At 39.1% G+C, this 24,658-nt stretch overlaps 1 protein-coding gene across 3 annotated transcripts in view; it reads right to left on the reverse strand.

Moving 5' to 3' along the window:
* s1pr2 (sphingosine-1-phosphate receptor 2) overlaps positions 1–10,388 on the reverse strand; it is a 32,179-nt gene extending 21,791 nt beyond the window's left edge. The window contains exon 1 of one of the 3 annotated variants that reach the window (XR_013822509.1): positions 2,317–2,982. The gene's annotated coding sequence lies outside the window, so the exon portion shown is untranslated. Of the gene's footprint in view, positions 1–2,316; positions 2,984–10,210 lie in introns of those variants that run through there. The other 2 variants (XM_079883459.1, XM_079883458.1) reach the window with 2 other exon arrangements.
* Between the last annotated feature and the right edge of the window lie 14,270 nt (positions 10,389–24,658).

A 24,658-nucleotide genomic window follows, 5' to 3' on the forward strand; every position in this document is an offset into this window, starting at 1 on the left:
TGTCCCCAGTAAATGATGACAGAATTGTCATGCGGTTTAAATGCATTCCGCAGAGTTCCAGGGGAAAAAAAGAACAGAAAATACAATAAAAGTCTGGAGAGTCCATGTGGACCAGATGATGGAGTCACAGTGGGTAATGTATTAAATTAAGACCACAGCTGAAGCCTCTCTCACGTAGACATGGACTGAGAGTGTGAACGTGAGTGAAGAACGCCGGTGGTGGTCAGCTGAGACAGCGTGGCTGGTTTTGTTCGGGTTTAATGAAGCATGGCATCACATGATGCCAACGCGGACTACATGCTGCCCATATCAGCTCCGTCTACAGATCGGATCGCAGCGTGATGAAAAGCTGCCACCTCAACACAAGACCCTAGACAAGAATCTCCACAACCAAACAGATCCAACACCTGATATTTCTGCTCATCGTAATTTTCCCACTTTAGTAATGCTGTTTCCATCTAAGCAGTTTAAAAAGCATGCAGAAATCCCCATGCGCATCTGCAAGCACTCTGCATGCAGTCCCAGAACAGACAAGATAATGCAATCATTCCATTTAAAGCTTTTAGAAGAATAACGTAACCTAGCCCACATTTCACACCCACACTAGAGAATGATAGATGGACAACTCTCAATGTGATAATCAGCGTTTCCTCTCACATATCAGCTTATCTTGTAGAGGGAGGCATTGTGTACTACAAAAGCGGAAAACAAAAAAACATCTCGACCCCATCCCCTTTTCTTGTCCTGGAGAGAATGTACAGTTGTGATTCTGAGTCAGTATCTCAGAGAGGTGTTGTTAGTGAATGATTATTCTGGACTTAAGGGACGGGTGCATTTCCATACTATGACCTAAATTCAGAAACCAGCGCAATGGCTTTTCAATGTAGCCTTGGATTCCAGGGGAAACAAAAATCTGTACAATAGAGCTGACCTACATCTGTGCAATTGTCTAGTTTCATAATAAAACAGTCAACACCAAAAAAACAAAAAAAACAAAACCTTAAAGGGATAGCCTTACCCAAAATTGAAAATTTGGTTAAGTTGGTCAAAATCTGAATGCTTTTTGGTTCTTCCATGGAACAACAAAAACCTACATCTAAGAGGATAGACACTGATTTGTACTATCAAGCTTCATAAAAACGCAACTGATTTTTGTATGTCTTGCAACTATTTGTGTACGTGTGTAAGCATGAATGATGTTGAAATCAAACAAAGACTTTCAACAAACTTTGAAAATGAAAACTGTTATCAAGAACCAGGTTTCGGGTAATGTAAGGCAGAAGAACAGCCTCAGCTACCATTGACATTCATTACATGGAGAAAGAAAAGAAAAAGCAATGAAAGTGCCACAAGCTTTTGTGTTTCACAGAAGAAAGGAAATCATACAAGTTTACAACAACATGAGGATGAGTAAATTATGACGAAATCTGCATTTTGGGGTGAGCTATCCCTTTAAATTCCTGTCAGACAACAATATTTCTTGTGTTTTGAGTAAAAATCCCCTAAAACATTTCTTTCTTTCTTTTTGCGTTTCAAGACATAATGAGTAAATGATGACAGAATTGTCATTTTAGGGTGGACTATCCCTTTAAGAAACAAACACTAGACTCGGAGAATTCAGTCCAGCAGCATAATGCCATAATAGAGTCTTTTGTCTTATTAATACGACCTTCAAGAACAATGCCATCCTTTCGGTGACGGATGGACGAATCCCCACGGCGGGTTTTGCAACGGCTACAAATATCGCAAAGCTCCTTGCGTGCAAAGAGCCCAGCAAGAGCCCGTCCCTGTTGACAAGTGAAGAGCTGCTGGAATACACATGAAGTCCAGCAGGTCTGGATGATGCAGGTCAATGTTTAACCGCATGCATGTTACACATTACATCTGTGATTAAACATTTACGGTTTACTTTCTCGTAAATTATGCAAAACACTGGTGCATGTCACACTTAATTTCAACTGACACTAGTGGAATATACATGTGTCGAAAGCTTTGATAAGACTATCTCACAGATTTCATTTTCTGATCGGTGCATGCGTGATGGTGATGTTGATGGTGATAGAAACGTGTCGGTGTTGACAAATTAAAAACATCACAATTTACTGTTAAAGAGTGAATTCCGAGAAGGGGTCACACATCTGTCTTAAACATTTGCATAGGGGTGGTGCTCATTAACTACATTAAAATACAGGTCTATCGCACTCTGGTACGAAAATAAATGAAGACATAAAGCTATTGAAACACCAAGGAACATTTGACTAGCCTATGTATACAGTGCGATATCGTTGGTTAACGTTACAGTGCAGTGAAACTCACCCCATGTGCGATGTCCGGCAGAGAGAAGAAGAGCGTGCCGATGTTTTTAATCTTCATTTACAAAGTTTACATGTAATTCCTAATCGCTTGATCGAGTCTTCAAGTGTCAGTTTGGGAGAGCCCCAACAATGCAAATGATTTAATAAAAGTCAAAACTTTTGCGGAGTCATTTCTTCAGATAATCTAATCATTAGTACAGCCATGGTTAAGATAAACGTCAAAAAAGCAAGAAAAATACTCTGAGTTTGCGTTGACGTCTCTGGGACGCGTCCGTTACTGCTGTATTTTCTGTTTAATAAAAAAAAGTGTTAATTCCACGAGCTGGTCGCCAGAACAACAGCCGCGCGATCTGTGCGCGGAGACGTAATACACACACACACACATAGACGCGCGCGCGCGCGCACGTACGTACTAGCACGCGCTCAACTACTTAGCGTGGAAGAGCTTAGGACGCCTGGCCTGGGTAATGATTTTTACACCCCTAATTTGCCTGTTAACGAAAATAAATGTATTACAAAAACATAATTGCAGACGGTCGTCAAAAAGATGTTTTCTCCACTCGATGAAAATGTTCAGGATAAAAAAAGTCACTTTTATGGTGATATTTTAGCTTCTCTCTCCCCCGGGTAGAAATGAGGTCCAGATGTTTTGTGAGTTCTTTGGCTTTTTTTTTTTTTTTTTTTTTTTGGTTCCACCTCCTCACTTCCTCTCTACTCTGAGTTAACTTTGTTTTGCCTCTTTTTCACACATAGATTGACATGTGTATCTAATTGGCAGAGACCTATTGATTTTCCTACTATATTTCAATATGGCTTAATTAGACGTTTTATAGCGACTACAAAGGCAAATATGAATGCTTCAATTATAGGGTGAGATCTGGTGGTGAAGAATCAACTAGCTTTGGATTGATATTGATTGGATTGCTATCTGTTAGGGAATGTCCTTTGTCATTTTTCACCTCCATAATTGTAGATTGTGGGATTCCCAAACTTCTGAATGCTGATGTTTATGTCTGTGGCCTGAACAACCAGATGCATTTGCAGTTGGCACCTCATGAGAATGTTTTGAGGCAGGAAATTACACTTGGTTTCTTTACACATTACGCATCCTCAGTGCCCTTCAGCGGATGAGTTTACAATCAACATTCAAATCATCTCGTTTCAGTGAGCTATACCACCCTAATATCGAGACTTCATGTGGTCAGGGGAAAATTATACGTCTCGTTTGACATCTGCTCATACATGTGTTAAACACCTTTGCTGATTCACTAGAATACGCTCGGCTCAACGGTTTATTTTTTCCTTCTCCTTTTTCCTATCATCACTGATGTATGTGTTGATATCTGCCAGTATCTTTTTTTTTTTTCGTCTTGATGAACACGTTTAGCCTCAGGTGTGTGCCGTTTGGTCTAGGCTTGTTTGTCATTGGGGTTATGTTGCATCGTGTTCACACAGGGAAGGCAGGTATGAATCATAAGAGATTTGCTTCATTGAACACTACTTTTAAATTCAAGCTTTCTGGCATCAAGAACCCAGTAATAAAAGACATTAATAAGGACCATGTGTTTAATTTCATTCTGTTGAGTAGATAAGCCCCTCGAGCGTGTATGGAAATCAGTGAGTCATCCTGGATAACGACACATCCACCTCCACGTTGTTCCTGTCTCATTTTAAGCAGCATTGTGTGGGCTGATTTCACCGTTTTGAGATGTAAATACTCAAATGATAAATTCTAGAACAGTTTGAATGGCTTCAGAGGTTTCGCTGCCATATACTTTGACGAACAGATTGATGCATCTTACAAAAGTCCAAGAGACTCCGGTTTGAACTCTACATTTCTGTCAGCTCAGAGGAGGGGTCAGGAACCCTGACCTCACTTCCTGTGGTGACTTCACAAGCCGTGCATTGTGTGTGAGAATGTGACAGGGCTCCTGGGACTCCTCCACATCTGGCAGCTGTTTTGACCACCCCCAGTCCTTTCCACCACCACCACCACCAGGAAGATCTATGAATGTTCCTATACTCACCTCAGGAACCCATCTCACACATGCTCTGTATTTTGGTCTGCCACACTCTGGTTTCCACCATCAGGTTTTACCCAAAGAAGTTCCGTTTTGATGTGGTTTATGCCAGTGTCTTTTGCAAGTGCCTCACCCTCCATAGGACAGACGTTAGCGGTCATTGTGAGTTCCTCTAGCTAAAGGAGAACAACTTTGTTATTCAGAATCATTTCCATTGCTATTTTCCCTTCAATGCTTCAGGCATTATTTAGGGACATCAAACATTTTTGTGAAATGCCACATTTGTGTCACTGTCTTTCTCACAGGGGCTTGATGCATGTGGTCTCGCTTGCTGCTCTGAGAGGATGCTGCTAAATTTAGATTGTTTCTAACGTAGGCAAAGTCTTTACTTCCTGTTTGATGTTTGAAAATGAAAAGGGCATATCCTCTGCATATCCATGCACATCCATATCATCATTTCAAATAAGTAATAATAATTTACTACCACTAAATATGATGATGCCCATGCAAGGGAACCTTTCCTAAAGTATTAACATATCAAACACACTTGTCTATATATAAATGTGACATATATCTATGGCCCGGTTTCACAGACAGAGGATTAGACCATAGATCAATTAGGACATTTGAGTAATTTTTATAAACATGCTTAGAAAAAAACATTACCGATGTGCATCTTAAAACTAAAAAGGCACTGATATATTTTTAAGATCAGTCAGTGCAAGTTTATTTCAGTGGAAACAGCTCAGACTTACATTTTAGTCTAGGACTAGTCTTAAGCCCTGTCTGTGAAACCAGGGGTATATCTATTAAAAATATTAAGTGTATGAAAAATATTAAGTGTAATAAGACAACATTTTGGTTCCAAAAATAATTAATTTGCTTTATTATAGAGCTGGTAAGTCCTGCCCATCCGTAAAACCCCCCTGGACCTCTAGATTGAAAAATCGTCAATGCAAGTGAATGTGAGAAAATAATTATTTTCTGGTCTCGTTTGAATTTTGCCATGAATGTGAACATATGTTGTCTGTGAATTTTTAATATAATTTTTCGTGTGAAGAATGCTACAATTTAGCTGGTAGAAGTTTGATACGGTTAGACTTTGTGTGAGAGCACTTTGTGGACTACAACTCTTCGCTGCTTTCAGACGGGAATCTGAAGAAAGAACAGCCCATTTGGTTTAAATGGTGACATTTGGGTACAAAACACACCGGCATCTCGATCTGTCTCCATAGATTATCGCAGCATTAGCACCGTGATTTGACAAGTGGAGGGAAATGTGTTATGGGGTGACGTCACATAGGCGACATGTAGTCTTTCTCGTTATGTCTTTTCCACAACTGCTAGCCGAAGAATCATACAATATACTGTCAAACTCGTAACATGAAAAATTATATAAAAAATTCACAGACAACATGTTCACATTCATGGCACAATTCAAACGGGACCAGAAAATAATTATTTTCTCACATTCACTTGCATTGACGATTTTTCAACCTAGAGGTCCAGTGGGGTTTTACGGATGAGCGGGACTTACCAGCTCTATTGTCATTGTACAACAGCAGATTGTTAAAAATACTAATAAATACTAATAAATACAGTATACACACACACACACACACACATACGCTACAAAATTTACCCCCAATAGTACTTGATTCTGATTGGTCAATTGCAACATTCTGAAGTCAAATATTTTTGTATAATCTATACTTTATAATTGACCATTATGCCAAATAATTAGCTTTGCTGTGTTAGTATCTTGTATCTCATATGCGGTCTCTTCCCACATTATAAAATAATTCAAACTCAAATCAATATTTCAAGTCCAGTTATGTTACTACTGTATTGTTGTTGTACGAAGTGGATAATGTACAGCCAGCCGGCCATTCATTTTTGTAAAATAAACCCAGACAGAGTGATCAGGACATTGATGCAGTGTGATTAAAATGATCAGCTGATTGTACTTTAACCTTTACATATATCTGGAATTGGTATGTGCTAACGGTTATCACTGTAAACAGTTCTGTATTTCACACCTACATTATTTTTCTTTTAAAGGTCTCTGACCAGTAGACACTGGTATACTGTGCGTACCGGTATGTACATATATATATGTGTGTGTGTATACTAGTAAGAGACCTTTAAAATAAAAATAATGTGGGCAATAACAAAAAAACAGAACTGTGCTCATATTTCATTTCCTCTCATTAGAGCGGGAACCTCCAGCATTTGCGCATTGGCGTATACCCTTCCTCTTTTTTCCGTCATCATCACAGATTTATATTTATAGAACATCAGTAGATTCTCTCTCTGTCATGTGGTCTACAGTCGTGTGATCCAGTGAGTCTGATGTCTTATGATGAGTCTACAGTCACGCTCATTGATTTGTTCAATTTGCAGCACGGCATTGCTTGTTTGAGAGAATATTGCTGTCAACATTGCTGTGGCAATGTCAAAAGTGCAGAAAAAGCCACAATGTTTACACTTTTTCTTTTACACATTTAGAGTATTCACAGTGTGTAAGAGTGTTTCAGAAGTGACATTTGGTACTTAGTCTATTTAGTCTACAAAAACTAAAATTCTGTCATTAATTACTCACCCTCAAAAACCCTCATTCCAAAATATTAATCTCAGACTCGCATTCACGTAACAACATCCGCTCTCTTGTTAAACACAACATGCATGCGCCGTGACTCGTGGTGTTCTCGTGAACGCGCATTTGAGATTAATATTTTGTAAATAAAGTGGTAAATTAGGTTAAGTTTTCACAAACAAAGCACTCGCGTCACTTCATAAAATTGAGGTTAAAGCACTGGAGTCGCATGGATTACTGTAATGATGTCTTTACTATCTTTCTGGGGCTTGAAAGTTGTAGTTGTTTAGGCTGTCAATGGAGGGACAGAAAGCTCTCAGATTTCATCAAAAAGATCTTCATCTGTGTTCTGAAGATGAGCGAAAGTCTTACAGGTTTGTAACGACATGAGGGTGAGTAATTAATGACTGAATTAAAATTTTTGGGTGAACTACCCCTTTAACCAAAATAATCATAAAATGCTAATAAACTATATCCTACTATACATTGTTTAGCTAAAATTGCGTGAATCCTAGTAAGGAAATGCTTAAGCTAGCACTTGCCTTGTCAACAGACTTTATCTTACCAACAGACTTTGTGGACAGTTAGACACCATGGGTTTTTTTTCACACAGAAACACTCACTATGGTGAGGTGTCTGTTCTTCCACTTCTTCCCCTTTAGCCGTTACTGAAAAAGTAAATAATGGCACCTGGAGTCAAGATGGCTGATCTCTTCTTCCTCCTAATCATCCATTAGAGGCTTAAGTGTCAGTCGCGCCACATGTCTAACAGAGCTCACAGGTTAAAATCCCTCACGCCCCCCTTCGCTCATACCTTTTATCACCTGCTCATTTTCCTTTTTATAAGACCAGCTTTGTTTTTTGTGGAACGGTGCTTACACCATTTAATGGTTTTGCACAGCTGCATTCAGGATGTTTTCCAGATTGTTTGTCAATGGGAGAATGAACAAACTCATCTAGCAGGTGATGCCTCTTCTTTATCAACAGTTCACCATGCTGTTTTCATTCTTATTTCAGTGACTGCATCTAAACCATTGTATAAAACAATCATTACTTCAATCTTTCTTCACAGGGATGTAGTTGACTTTACTATATTATTATAGAGGAGCACAGAAGTTGGTTCCCATGCTCCAAACTGTGTGCTGTTTGAGTATGTGTGCGCCTGTATTATGTTTATGTTGGGTTTAATTATGTGATCATACTTGTTTGTAACTCAGGGCAGATATAGACAAACATAAGGGCATGTAAGGCCCAAAAAGTGCTCCACCGGGGGGGGCGTCAAGAGGAATAGGGAGTGGGTTTTCTGGCTTCCTGGAGATTAGGCCTTTATTTACAGAGGGGCGCTCAAGTGTCCTTAACACAACACAATACTAATCCACAAGTCCATTTTTACGCTTTTCTTTATTAACTACATTGCTGAGAAGACCATGTTTTCCCTAAGAGGGCCGGTCATTTGTATGGTAATACGAGTCCTATAATGTGATTTAGCTAGGATTTTGAAGTCCCAGCCAGTCAAGACTTGCTGTTGATCGTATCTGGGATTTAAAACGTGTGAAAAGTACAAGAAGGCCGGTTTGTACCAGTTTGAGGAATAAGTAATGCAACAAAAGACATATGGGATGGGAAAAGGGACACCATCTTTTTTGCTGATACTTTATCTTGACAAAATCTGTTGTTTTGACCTGTAACCATATGGCAGCCATCAGTACTTTGGCCCCTTTGGCTTGGAAACCTAACACTGACAGACATTCACTATCACATTGGTTATCTGACTTGTGCTGGATCAGAAGAAGGTACTTGAGTCTAGTTCCTGTGAAAAGACCTGCATAGCTGCTCACCAGCATATGTTGTGTTTTGGATGCTGGTTCCCAGCATGGGTGCTGGTTTTCCCACCAGGCTTCTTAACTAACATATCTAGCAAGACTTCCTTTGACAACTCACTTCACCATGCTGCCAAGTTTTCAGTGACTGTAATTTTTAAAAAGTAGGACGTGTTCCTGGATCATCATCTTTGATGGTCCTGGAACAACATTCCTATTTTAGGGATAGTTAATGGTTAGGGTTACTGTACTTAATCACTATTATAATTAATATAATGCACTGCAAGCACCTGATGAAGCACGGCACATTAGGATTAGTCTTTTTATTTTAAATGTGTTATAAAGCTACTTTAGCCACCTGTATTAGTTAATTAAGTTAAATGATTTTTACCTTTTATTCATTATATTGTAAAATCAGTTATACACTAATTGCAGTTATACGCATGTCTTTAAAGGGGTCATGGACTGGATTATTTTATTATTTTATAATGTTTTCCTGGGGTGCCCTTATAATGTTAATATGATTTTAACATCAAAAATTGTCATAATTTATAAATAAAAGGCATTTTTCCAAGCCTGATTTTAGCCTCTGATTTGAACGCTCTGTTTTAAGGGGCGTGTCAGGTGTGAGACCCACTGCTGTGATTGGCTGACATGTTTGCATATGAAATAGCTAGTATTACACGTGGAACTCTCTCTAAAACTTTTACTACGTTTTTACTATAACAGCTATCGAGATTAAGGAATCGTGAAAAGTATTGATCATAATGATCTATTCCCATCACATGAAAGGTTACAGTGATGAGCATTGAGCAGATGACAAACAGTCTGTTGATCGCGTATGAAAAGATCTTATTATTGAAACGCAATTTCGGCACTCTCACGAAAGCACAAGTACAGGGGTCAGAAAGTAAAAGTCCTGCCATATATTTATTCCACCCATGAACTCAGCCAGCTTATTTCACTAATTAGTTATGTCTCCTGGCTGAAAATGGTGCAAATCCAGGTGATTGGAACAATAGCTACTGAGGAGGACTTTTACTTTCTGAACCTGCACTTTACACCTCTGGCTTTCACCAAATAACAATGCAAACACGATGTAGGCATAAATGCAATAAGAGCTTCGTTGTACAGTACATTGTAACAGCATCATGATTTTGTGATGATTGATTTCAATGAGTTTTGGCAAGTGTCCAGATAAACTTGCGCTGTTTGAGTGACGGCTTGGGCAATTGGAAAGGGAGCATTCTTTGATGCCTTCTTTATATAATTTAATCACAGTTTAAATAAGATTATCTTCATCCTACTAAGAGAAAAGACGTGAAGTTGACTGGCTTGATTTACTGATGCATAAACAGTACTGAACGATATTTTGAGAGATAATTTGTCTGAACTTGAATAATTACATCAGAAATCACTGATCACAGATCAGGCATTAGAATAAACATGACTACTTACATGTTTGTGGCGTTGCTGGCAGATCCATATCGTTTGGAAAGCCTGCACCGAAATTTACCAAATAATCCACAGTGAAATACACCAAATACAAACAAAAACACATTCACATTGAGAAAAACCCCCACTATACTAGCATTAGGATCGTTTGGAAGGATATGATCCTGTATCGATCTTTTCTTGTTCTCATGTCACTGTTCAGTGGGCGGGGCCAAAGCTGCCCTGTGACGTCACACGTCTCCACTTTTTAGATCCTGTCGTTTGCTGGCCTTGGTTTCAATAAAAGCAGTTTTTGGAATAACAAGAAAGTTTTGAGTTTTGAAACTTACAGGGTATTTTTGTAGTATAACGAACTCTTAACTGTCAAAGGATCAAGGAACATTTGAATTCTCAGTCTAATATTACTTCCTCAGTTCAATTCCTCAATCTCAATTCAATTCCAAAAACCATTCTCAATTCCATTCTGAGTGGAACACAGTGTTGGTCTGTGGTTAGTCAACATTCTGACACGCTAACATGCTTCATGTTTACACAACCTTAAGATGTTAAAGTTGGGACTATGTTTGTCGGAAAGAACACAAGATATTGCTAGATTATAGTCACCAACCATAACAAAAAAGCAGAAACCAGCTGGGACCAGCAACAACACTGATGCTGCTCGAAACTGTTTTTATTTAGCAGGGTGTTTAGGTATTAGAGAAATCAAAATATCTCATGCAAATTTCCAGTCTGTCCATATGGATTTGCACTACACTCACTAAGGTGCCCAAGGGCGATTGCACTCCAAGCAAGATCATGTTCACAGCATGTACCTAACATATGGAGCGCTCTTGACCCCTTTGATCTTGCAAACAAATGATCTATAATGGAGATCCTCATGTGGCCTCTTTACATGGATTACCATTAGGAATCACTTCAGCCTCAACAGAGTAATCCAACATGCTCCCAGTGGGACACATTTTTCTCAGAAGGTAAAATGACGATTCTGAGAATCCAAAGGTTCTTTGAGTGGCAAATTTGGTCAAACTGAACCCAGATGCACCACGCACCAAAAAATGTTTAGCTGTTATAATGAATCACGGCAGCATGCAAACTGAGGCATAGCTGTAAAGCAGTCGTGCAATTTGACCCAGAACTCCAGAGAGGTCAGAGAAAGAAAAAAGAAGTGATGGAGGAGAGAATCAAAGAAGGTTGGGAAAGGAAATGAGGGAACAGCTGGACGCAACGTTGTGCGCGTGCAGGAGGAGACGGGAGAGGAGGAAATGCAGTTAGGTGGATCAGTAGAGGGTGAAACAGGCTTTCGTAGAGCAGGTCATGCATATAACAGCGGAATCCAGAACTGCCAGACACGAAGATCACAGAGATGCGTTTTTTAATAATTCAACTCTTGAAATATAAAATATTCTGTGTACAAAAGCAGAAGTTCACATTGTACCGTTTGCTGAATTGCACTGGCCTTCACTCAAGCTGCCCTGAGGGCAGAGCTCAAAGTCAGAGGTCAATGTCAGGGGTCATCTGATAGCGGGGGATATGACTCAGCCCAGTACAGAGGCTTTATTCTGTGTCTGTTGATGTTGGCCATCTTCACTCTGTGGCCTCCAACTTCTACACACACACACACACACACACACACACCTGCAATTACGTCATTATGACCGAAGGCTGCAGTAAAGAAATTATAGCCCAATTGGCAAATCAGTACAGAAAATATACACTTGACATACTGTGCAAATTGTTCAGTTCCTGAATTAAGTATGTAGTTTTGGAATACCTGACTGCCTGATCAAGCTATCTTGTGGAATATGCACTCAAAACATGATATATGCCTAATACTTAATAAAAATCACAGTTCTTGTACATTGTCAGAATTGTATTTCATTATGATCAGTCTGTGTGCATTTGTATTATCTTTTTTTAAACACAATCCCCTGGTTTCACAGACAGGGCTTAAGACTAGTCCTAGACTAAAATGTAAGTCTGAGCTGTTTCCACTGAAATAAACTTGCACTGACTGATCTTAAAAATATATCAGTGCCTTTTTAGTTTTAAGATGCACATCGGTAATGTTTTTTTCTAAGCATGTTTATAAAAATTAAATGTCCTAATTGATCTATGGTCTAATCCTGGCTTAGTCTAAGCAATGTCTGTGAAACCGGGCCAATATCTTGTTACATCAACTGAAACTGGACAGTGGACTTGTAATTCCTCGGATTGAAACAGGAGGGGAAATTTTGAATTTAAGTGTTATTTTTTTAGTTTTTGAGTAAAGGGAAAGCATCTTTACTGTTATCACTGTAAAGATGCTTTGAAATAATCTGTATTGTATAAGTAAGGTACCGTCGGACGCCCTCCGCCGAAGTCCATTAATACCTGACAATGGACACCTCGAAGGGCATTAACCCGCTTATATGGTCACTTGCCAAATAACACATTTTTAAAACATTAGTTTATATTTTAATTAGTTTTACAATCGAAATCTAAAGTTTTTACGAACAATAACTTGGTTTCGGAGATATTTATAGTCCGCTCAGCTCATAGAACCCTTCAGTTTTGTTTTGATACGATAAATTGTAAACGGATACTTTGACTGCCTGTTGCTATGGTTACTCACAGCTGATGTAGCCAGCACATTTATTTATTAATTTCGAACGGTAAACAGTCGGTTTCACCAGAACTCCTTTACTAGGTGTCCTCTATCACTTTTTAATGGACACCCTGCAGCCAATCAGAATAGAGTATTCACCCAGACCATGGTATAAAGCACTATATTAAAAAAATTGACTTGATAAACAAGAGTGGATTATTACTCACAAAATAGCTCAAATGACATTGATGTAATCTCATTAAAGTGAGTTGAATTTTATTTTTCAGCACAATTCTCTCTGTTGGAGGACCTACATTGTGAAAATGTCATAATGAACTAAGCAGGCAAATAAACAACACAGGCTCATTGAAAAACATGCCTCTTCCCACAAAACTCCAAAAAATCTACCAATAAATACATTAGTTTCCATCTGAAATGAACACCGGAGGCATTAAAACAGCAACAACTTTTATTCATTTTCACACAAATTTATGATTACAGGGGCAGATTATCGATTAATAAAGACTTATTTTCATGTGCTCATGAAAATACTATGTTATGACCACAAAACACTTTTACCATGATTTGCAAACGTTTGCAGCACATAACCAGATTATATATGTGACTGTGGACCACAAAACCAGTCACATGGGTCAATTTTCTGAAATTGAGATTTCTACATCATCTGAAAGCTGAATAAATAAGCTTTCCATTGATGTATGGTTTGTCAATATTTGGCCGAGATACAACTATTTGAAAATCTGGAATCTAAGGGTCCAAAAAATGTAAACATTGAGAAAATCGCCTTTAAAGTTGTCCATTTATGTTCGTGATTGTGCTGCATTCACTCACAAAAATAAATGTTTTATATATTTACGGCAGAATGATGAATGATGAAGAGCCTGCGTGCTCGAAACGTCACATACACTATGCGATAGTTGTCTTGAAAATAAATATTTTTGATAATTTTGGAGCTTAGGTGTTGCCGACTTTATACTTTATTTTTTATATATTTACGACAGGAAATGTACAAAATATCTTCATGGAACATGATTTTTACTTAATATCATAATGATTTTTGGCGTAAAAGAAAAATCGATAATTTTGACCCATTCAATGTATTGTTGGCTGTTGCCACAAATATACCCGTGCTACTTGTGACTGGTTTTGTGATCCAGGGTCACGTATGTGTTGCTTTTCTGATAGAAAATGCAGGTAGCTACAAGACCTGTGAAACGCAAGACATGACAAAAGAGCTCAAAGACTTGTAGAAGCTAGCTGAAATGCCATGGTTGCTTCAGCAAATGCGTTTTTATGTCACGTTTGCTTTTGTTAACACTATCAGGTTACGGTTTAGTGTAGTACGTTATTTTCAAATGTGACAGATAGAGCTTTAAACATAGCACACCACTCATCGTCACTCATTGCAATTCAGAACTGCCGCAATACACAGCTAGTACGTCGTACAACCAATGTAAAAAAAAACAAAAAAAACGTTGCCAGATTCATGTTCATCTGTTTAGAATAAAAACTAATCGTGCTTTAAGTGCCACTCACTGGAATTTTCACTTTGAAAGCATCCCAACACGTCCAAGAGGCAAAGTAGCCTAATTTTTTACAGAAATGTCACCACGGGTAGGCCTACGTCTTTTCAATAAGCCTGGGTTGCAAAAAAAAGTCAATACTGTTTGCTTAGCATTTCTTCACCTCAAACTATGCATAAATTTACAATCTATCACAATCTAAAGTGTGATCAGTTTTGACATTAGGAACGGATGTCAAAGTTGGAAGTCATATTAAAACAAGAGATCATTGTGAAGATGACCTGCACACTTTGCAAAAAAAATTAAATTACATAAATATTGACAAGGCTACTCATCAAATAACTTATAGAAACACTACAGCTACAATTAATTGGAACTGGAGCTTTCCAGCTTGATCCAAAAACACCATAAAGCAAAACTACTTTTGGTTACTATTTTTGTCCTTTTTGAAGCTTGAAAATTTCAGTCTCACTTCCTTATAATTTTACTGAAAGAGTGACTTGCACATTCTTTGGAATTTCTCCTTTTGTGTTACAAAGAAGAATGAATGTCAAGCTGGTTTGAAACGTCATGAGAGTGAGAACATGATTGAGATTTGAAACTTTTCCTTTAATAATGTGTGTGTGTGCTAGTGTATAAAATGTTTAGTAATACTTTGCAAGTGTAACCCCCCTGTTTAGCATACCAATAAAACTTCTTTGACTCTTGCAATGTAGACTAATGTAAGTATCATAAAATAACAAAGGCACCGAAAGGAGACAACGTGATGTCTGGGCTCTAAATGTCACACTATCCTGACAGAGCTTCCAACAACCCTGTCGACACTCTGAAGACCTCCAGGGTCCAGACAGTCAGACAGAGATGTGACTAATTCTGCCAACTAAATTCCCTGTGGTGTTTTAGTACAGATACTTGAAGAAAGCTCTAATGCACCACAGTGGGTTTGTGTACAGCATGCTTTTGTTTTTACACAATAAGTGTGACTGTGAAGGAAAAATAAATAAGTCATGAAGTATTTCCTGAGGGCAAACGCACTTCCAGATAAGCCCACAAATAGGTAAAGGCATCTTTATTTTGTAAGCATTCAGTCAGTAGTATCATACTTCTTCTTTTAGGGTTTTAGAGTATCTAAAAATATAGTCAGTGTGATTGTCAAAAAGATCTTTGCACTTTCAAAAATACTTTTTGTGTGAATGCTGAATTATGTGTAGGGAGTGGACACAGCTCTGGAAAAGTTTGCTGATGTTGTTACAGCTGGACCATAACTAGAATATGACTTCACAGACCACAGCCAATCAAAACTCATTGGCCAGATTCAATCAACAGAGCAATAACACCAGCTATTGAAGTCAAAATGATTGCCAGTGTTTGGGGGAAAGTTTAATATCTGAACATTTGGTAGCAAGGTTCCACATAAAACTGAAAAGCTAACTTGCAATTGCTCTGTTTTGACATATGGAGCAACATTAAGGAAGAGTGGACAACATCAGCTTTCACCAAAGCCCTTCTCCTCACTAACATTTAGATTGTGGCAACATTCCTCATGTTTGAGGAGATTATGACAGATGAGTTAAACGTGCAGCCATTTGTTTGTACAGTTAAATATTTGAAAGGACCATAGTGTCAACTAGAGATGATTGCTATAGCCTATGGCTATGACCAAGATGTCATGATGACTTGCATGCTAATCATACCAAACTTCAGTTAGTGGTGCTTGCTAAGGCCATCTTGATTACTATTGCTTTGGTGGAAAAAATCCATAGAACTGGGAAAGTAAGTAACCACTCATAACACTGTAGCAATTACCTACAAACATGTCATCAACCGCAATGCAATCAATGTCCTAGCAAACCATAATTAAAACCGTTAACCAAGTTAAAACTGCCCAGTTCGTTTTATCAACCACATAGCAAGGCCTACAGTTTCTTGCCACTGTCTTTGGTTTGCTTAGTCGGGGACACTTAATATTCAGTAATGTTATTGATTTGACTGCACTGACACTATTGGATGAGAGCAAATCATATGAGCTGAATTGAGCTGAAAGATGACACCACTTTTTTCTACAGAGATGATTCGACTTGGTTCCATAATTGACTAATTTTGCTACATCTACACTCTTATTGAACTGACTCAAAGCGAATAACGACACTATTATCTGCTGTACAGCTGCTTATAGCTGAATTTAATGTATTTCATAATTGATTCATAATTTTACAGTTATTGACACTATTGTTTATCTGACACTATTGTATCACTTTAAAGCTGTTTTGAATTTGTATCGTAGAAAGTGCTATAAAGAAGACTTGACATGCAATACTATTTATGCAACAACGTTGCAACCATATAGTTATCACTCTACACTCTAAAAAATGCTATGTTGGCTTTAATTAACTTTTTTATGTTAACATTTGGCTTTAATTAACTTTTTTATGTTAACAGTTGGCTTTAATTATCTTTTTTATGTCAACAGGTCCCACATAACTTTACGTTGGATTTATGTAACATTATTTATTTCAATTAACTTAAGTTAATTACATAAGGTTAATCCAATGCCGTTTAGTTGAATAAGGTTAACAGTCTTAATTTTGTCCAAAACAATTAAGTTAATTAAGTTCAATTATCCTAAAATTAATATTTTTACATTCAACCAAAACAAATAATCCAGTTGGATTACAAAATTAAGACTGTTAACCTTATTCAACTAAACGGCATTGGATTAACCTTATGTAATTAAGTTAATTGAAATAAATAATGTTACATAAATCCAACGTAACCTAGTTATGTGGGACCTGTTAACATAAAACAGTTAATTAAAGCCAACATAGCATTGTTTAGAGTGTAACACACTAGCTTCTTTATTCTGAAGAAAATATAGAAAAAAATTCTTCTTAGTAGATTTTAATACTAGTCAAAATGCATGGATGTGCTACACTATCTAAAGTGAAATAAATGACCTTTATGCACCAAATCCAGGACTGGGTTAAATGATGATCATTGTTGATGACTCAAAGTTTACAGGGAAAAGAGGCAGAGCACTAATCCCTGTAGACTAATGGGAGTTTCCACATCTGGCAGGTTTAGGAAGGGTGAATTGAAAAACAAGGGGTAACACCTAAATCAGCCCAGTCTTCTCAAGTCTTTTTTGAATTTCAGTCTTGACGTTCTTTGTCTGTTGGCTACATCTCTGTGTTTATGTGTCTGCGTGTGTCTTGTGTTTATGTCATAACACAAGCTTCTTTGTGACCATCTACTGATGAGTTATGCTGAGTAAATTCCAAAGTTTATCTAAAAGTTTGAGTTTGGCATGTTGCAGCTGCTGAGAAGAATGGTTCATAAATTGAGGAACACCATTACTTGATAGCCCCGCAGAAGACTGCTGTTAATCATCTCGCATAGGAATCCTGACAGGGTTGTCTGTGCTGGTGCTAACTGAAAGCAGATTGTTGCAAATGGGCTGAGAGTCCATGTTGAAACAGAGGAACGCCTTAGATTACTGACTGTGGGTGATTAAAAATGGGGGATTGTTATTTTGTTGCGTCATGCATTGGCGTGGATGCTGACAATAATATTTTCTTCTTCTTTTGCCTGATAAACTCAAAGGACGGAGCATAACACAAAGCAGTTGTCCGTACTGTCTTAACATTACAAAAAAGTACCATGGTGGTTCTTTGATGGTATTACCCCATGATACCATGTTCAAAAACTAATAGGACTATCCAGGTGTACTATTTTGTAAGTGTAGCATCACTATCACACAACTGCAAAGTGATCCCAAAAACAAGTATCTTTGTCCTTCAAAAACATCCGACTCATCCTGCTTTTCTGTCTCAAGGGTGGCTGACTCCTTATGTTCTTAAAACCAATGACTCCAACTCAGGAGAATATAATGGTCACTCTTTAAACAAGCAAACCTTTCACCGCAAAGACCTTTACCTCGCCCTTTCTGCCTTTCTGCACTACTATGGGTCACTGCCTTAGGCATGTCAGAGTTTACACTTAGGATATCCGATCTCAAATAACAATCCCTTTGACTCTTCTAGGCTTAACTCGGTGAGGAAAATGGATCCATCAGGAAACAGTGGGTATGTAACTGAAAACAGTGGGCAGGAGGCTGTTGTGCAGTCAGTAGGCCTCAATAAACTCACACATCTGGGAATCAATTGATTTAACGGCCACAAAGAAATATGGCCTCCCTCTTCCTCCAGTGTGTGCTCACACTCTTGAGCGTCCCCACGCGCCTCCAAAAAGACTCCAGATTCCAGGAAAAGTTGAAGTGGAGCTCTCGACTCTATAAATCAGCCTCCCCCTGTGACAGAGGAACTGGGGGTGAGGCCGAGAGCCCTCCACCCCTCTTCTGAGAGGGGAACTGGACGCCTTTACACGCAATGAAATTGCCCCCTCAAACTCTAGTGTGTCTAGTATCTTCAGTGTTACGGTCTGTAAAGCTTTTTATAGCCCTGGCCATATTGCCACAGAGGTGTCAATGTCAAACCCCTTCAAAAACAGACCATATTCTTTTAGTCATTAGTGTCGGTCCATGGCCATGGTGCCGTGTCCACTTAACTGCCTGTAATCAGCAGAGCTCCTGCTCCCCTTTACCAGCTCTGGTATGCCTCACTGATGGGACAAAAAAAGGTGATGACAGCAGCTCCAGACACAAAGGATGAAAGAGGGATAGATGACTAGATGCGTCTGGACGTCCAGGAAGGCTGAGGTTGAATTTAATTGAAGGTGTTTGCGTGATTCGGATTTAGGCCTACGTAAGGTGTATGTGTTTCCACAGGGATAATAGAAGAACCTTCAACTGACGCATTGTAGAAGCCAAGCCCTTGTGAACCATAACTTGTCCTCACATGCAGATTAAACTTCGAGAAGGCGATTAGTAATGGGCAAGATTCAACAGTGAATGACACATCACTCAAAACATGTGCGCTCAATAACACATGGCTGAATTTACACAAATAACCAAAAACAGTGAACACCCGTAAACAGTTCTGAGGGGATTTTGAAGTTCTTTTCTTACCAGGACAGGGGAAAGGGTGGATAGCTTGTGGACCAGAAAGACTTATATTGCAGCTGATATTCTCTGTTACGTAGCCCAGTGTTGTGGAGCCGCTGTGGCCTGCCCCCTCTCTCCTGTGGGACATTCTGCCTGTGCAAACAAACCGACCCCCGGGCCTCTGGTCTAATGGGAACCAGACTTACCCCAGCACCAAGGCCCAGCAAACTCCCCTCTTTTTGCACACACAGTCATCACGGGTTCCAGCTGAGGGATGCAGTCCAATTATCCCTAACAGACCTGAAACTATTCCCTCTCTCGTTTCCCACATAGCAGAGCACCATGATGTTCCACCTTTTAAAGCCACTCAGCCTTGTGACCCCTCAAAAACAAAATGCATGTACAGTGTGTACAAAGGCATCATGGCCATTCAGGGGGCATATGCACCCTCAGATCCGAGCCAAGTCTGTTTGCACAACTTGGTACATTGATAATTGTAAGTTGTGCAAGTATTGCATAAAGATTTTTAGTCTGCATTTGGTTAGTCCAGACAAGTTGTAGCTTCCACAATCCATTTGCATTAAAGGGTTAGTTTACTCAATACAACAACAAAAAAAAAAAAAAAAAAAAAAAAAAAAAAAGTGCAAGGTGCATGGTTCCCCAAACTTATAAATGTAGTGTTATTTATAAATACAGATATCTATCTATCTATCTATCTATCTATCTATCTATCTATCTATCTATCTATCTATCTATCTATCTATCTATCTATCTATCTATCTATCTGTCTGTCTGTCTGTATTTTATCTATCTATCTATCTATCTATCTATCTATCTATCTATCTATCTGTCTGTCTATCTGTCTGTATTTTATCTATCTATCTATCTATCTATCTATCTATCTATCTATCTATCTATCTATCTATCTGTCTGTCTATCTGTCTCTGTCTGTCTGTCTGTCTGTATTTTATCTATCTATCTGTCTATCTATCTGTCTATCTGTCTGTATTTTATCTATCTATCTATCTATCTATCTATCTATCTATCTATCTATCTATATTTTATAAATACAAATATCTATCTGTCTGTCTATCTGTCTGTCTATCTATCTATCTATCTATCTATCTATCTGTCTGTCTATCTGTCTCTGTCTGTCTGTCTGTCTGTATTTTATCTATCTATCTGTCTATCTATCTGTCTATCTGTCTGTATTTTATCTATCTATCTATCTATCTATCTATCTATCTATCTATCTATCTATCTATCTATATTTTATAAATACAAATATCTATCTGTCTGTCTGTCTGTCTATCTGTCTGTCTATCTATCTATCTATCTATCTATCTATCTATCTATCTATCTATCTATCTATCTATCTATCTATCTATCTATCTGTCTATCTATCTATATGTCTATAAAATTATAATTTATATTATTTTACAAATATTTTAAATTCAATTGATCATGTTTGTTGTATTACCTACATGTAGTACTACAAATGTTTTAGCATAAGCAATTGCATGTTTTTTCTTTGATCTTATCTTATCAACATATGGCAACACACGAGTCAAGCCACCTGAATAAAACAAAGGTGCATGATGTCCCTGCACAGAGCCGTCAATCTCTTTCAGTCAGTCAGTCGTCCTAAACTTGTCTTAATGAAATGATTAAAATAATTAAATTATCATGTCCAGTCATTCAAGCACAATGTTCTTTCCTCCATCTCTCCTTTCTTCTCTAATGATTCATCTCTCCAGTTCCAGTTTTCTTACTTTCTCCTTCTTATTCAGCCGTCTCTTTTTCCATCTCACTTTCTTTCTTTTCCACCCCCCACATCTTTCTCGTCTCCTTCATCTCCCTCTCCCCTTTTTTTCCATTCCCGCCCCCATGTTACAAAAAATCAGTTTCAGTTTTTATCACTCTTCCACAATGTGCACTATTGTGTTTGTCCTTGGCCTTAGTGCTGCTGTTACTTTCCTAGTAAGATCATGGGTTTGTGGAGGAGGCCTTGTGATAGTGACTTTCTTTGGCAGCTGCAGAGTAATGAGTTGAGCAGCAATCTAATGTGTAATACAATTCACTAATTTCCTGCTCCAGACGCCCAGGGCACAAGGCAGCCCAGTCCATCATGATTCTAGATTGTTCACTGTTGGATGATACGAGCTGAATGATCTCATTGTGGAGTTTATGGGTTATCTCAGAATGTTCAGCCAGTTTTTGCACTGCTTTTTATTTGAATGGCCCATTTCGCAACAGACTGAATCACAGGACAAAAGAAACTAATATGGAAAGTCCTCCAAAATGCAATAAGCCCCCACATAAGATGTGCCGCTATGCAGACAGAGGGTTTTTCCCTATGTCTTAAAAACAGAAAGTCTTTTATGCAATTTTTTTCACCTAAAAAAAAATCTTTCAGTCGATCAAGCATGCCACTCAATCTGAATGCTTTCACAGATTTTTGGTCAACAGCCCACTCTCTTTCGGTATCTTTTTTTTTTTTTTTTTACACTCATACTGAGTGTGAGTTGTGGTGTGGTATGTCATGTATGTGTGCTCAGTTCAAACAGTGTGTAAGCAGTGGATCTAAAACATATTGAGGTTTTGAGGTATAAAGTAAAATTTTAATGTCAACAAAACTGGGAGATTATGTGTTTTCATTGTTTCCTCTGTATCTGAGCACAGACTAGTCCTGACAGGCTCAGATTGGTGTGTTTTCAGGCAGGGTTTTTTTGTTGTTGTTGTTTTGTTTTAAGCATGGTAGGAGTGGCCTACATCAGACTTTCCCTTCTGGGGAAGTCTGAATGTGCATATCTGCGTCTATGGTTTCTGCAGCATCAGCAGAAAGGCTGATAGAAACTTGCCTGCATGTAATCGCTACAACGCGGCTGTGGTGCATTATCGAATAAAGGGCAGGTGTCTGTGAAAAGACTGATGTGCGTTCATCTGAGCTGCTTCTTTAAGAATGTGAGGTGTAACCCGAGGCTTTGGATACTAGTTGCCTTATTGATTTGTCTCGAAAGTATTATAATAATCTCCTTAAAGCGTCTGGAAACTCATTTCAGATCAATAAATTATGTTTTATTAACAATGTTCGGGAGGAACACGTTCATCAATGATCTATCCAATCAGCACGTCATTCCAATCATCACGTCACATGGGTTCGGGCCAAATCCCGAGCTCGGAGGCCTGTCCTCGGACAGCACGCCAAATACGCATTCTACTTTACTCTGATCTGATTATTTGTGTGAACAAACATGTGTGAACTTGTGAAACTCCTTTGTCTCTTTCCTGTTTGCATTGTCTGTTTGCCTTTATGCAGCATTTTCACGTCACTCTTTTTTTTTACAAACTGTTTTCTTGGATTTTGAACAGCCTTTAATCACTATAATGTAATCTTCAATATAAAGATTTTACCTAAAAATGCGGATGCTTAAAAGTGAAATTCGGGACTGTTCAATGAAAGTTTAAGTTGGGGGTGCTTTCAATCTTTTCCAAATTGAGTTCCAACGAATCTGCCAAGAAAAGGATTCATGCAAGCATTGCATATAAATGTGTTTTGGTAAATAGTTTGCATGTGTGTTTTTCTCTTTATCCATTATTTTCTTTCTGCATTTGCAGCTTTATGAGATTCTATACGGCATACAAAAATGAACGACATGTCTCACACCCATTAGACTTTGGTGCATTTTAGCTTAAACTGATGCCGCTAGGTCCATTTTGAATGAGTGCAATGCTCCCCCAATGACATTTTTGAGTCATGGATCCCTGGCAGAAACAAACGCAACACAAACAAACAGTCTTGATCACCATCAGCAATTGGGAATGAAGCTCTAGACGTTCTGTTTCTCTCATCAGGGTATTATTAGACCAGACGTGCTCCATCAGTGCAGCGTGAATACACAGTATGATTTGTTCAGATTCGCTTCCGTAGAGAATACAACTTCATTACACCATGTCTTCTGGCCTTCCTTTGTCATTCTTCTCTTTTACAGGCCTCTCTAACTCTCACCACATCTGCTGCCACGTTTCCATATGCTACGGGCCCAGTGTTGAAATCATTTTCTTTATGAGGTGAAGAAAAAAGGAATTAGCATCCAACACTGACGATGTGGCAAAAGTGAGAAATAACAGAGTTGGGGCTTTCTAACACCCCCAAATCCATCTCCCAGTGCTCTACTCCCTCCCACCACCACCACCAGCTGAAATATTCAGGGAAGTGTGGGATTACTTTCACAAGGAGAACTTGAACCCCTTGACTTCCTGCCCGCTGATGAGGTCACTAGTCTCTGAGGGAGTGTCTGTGAAATGCCTCCCGCTCAATAATAGCCCAGCCAAGGCCAGAGAAGAGCGGGGGCTGGTGCAGTCAGAGAAGCTTTGGAAGCAGATGAACGAGGGAGGGGGGGGGGGGGGAGGGGGGGAGGGGGGGAGGGTGGAGGAGTGACGGAACTGGGCACGGCAGGGGGGTCTGGAGGTGATGATGAGGAGGACTGTATCGTCCAGGGTCTGGGAACTCAGCCCAAACACAGTGTGATTTCAGATTATGGCACGTTTATGGGGGTGCCACATGGGAGAATTCTTGAGTAACAGTGAGTGTTAGATCAAGTTGTGAGCGTCCGCTATCGCAGATGGGTCCTTGAGTGATGCTTTACTGGAGGGAGAATCCATATTTCTGATAGATGTGCTGAAATAACGTTGTTTTGCTGTCTACCCTTAGGCTCTGGGCTTTTGTTGCAGATGGTGCTGAACGCTTGGAGGGAAAAAAAATGAGAGAATAAGCCTTTTGACAAATCCAAACCAGATAAAGGCCAAAACCCCTCGTATGAATGTACTGTCTGTGCAATGTTCAATGAAATAAGCCCAGTTACAGACTTTGTATGGGGCGTCCCGTCGCAGCTGGCCTGATGTCGCAGAGGATGAAGGCCGAACACCTGGTACGCCACACCAGAGGCCGGCTCATTTTAGGTGGGGGCGAGTCGCACTCACAAAGCCATCTTGTTCGAGCTTGTGGTCCAGATGGAACAGCTCTTTTGCCAAGGATGCCGCTTTCCACTTCCTGTACCGAAATGAAAAGGCCAGTCCTTTGAACAAAGAGTCATACACAGACGCTTTCATATCTCTTCATCTGTTTCGTACACTAGCTGCCTCTCATGCATGCATGTTTAACCTCACACTATTTCACTGCAGTGGAATAATGACGGGAGAGAGTCACACTCTCCCCATGAGATAGGCTTTTCTCTCAGCCCTGCATGGGCAATAATAGACTAATGCTTTCCAGATGCGGTCTGCAATGGCCGTACCCAACAGTAGAAGTGCCCCTCTCGCGG

The sequence above is a fragment of the Squalius cephalus genome (genome assembly GCF_949319135.1).
Source record: "Squalius cephalus genome assembly, chromosome: 1".
NCBI lineage: Eukaryota > Metazoa > Chordata > Actinopteri > Cypriniformes > Leuciscidae > Squalius > Squalius cephalus.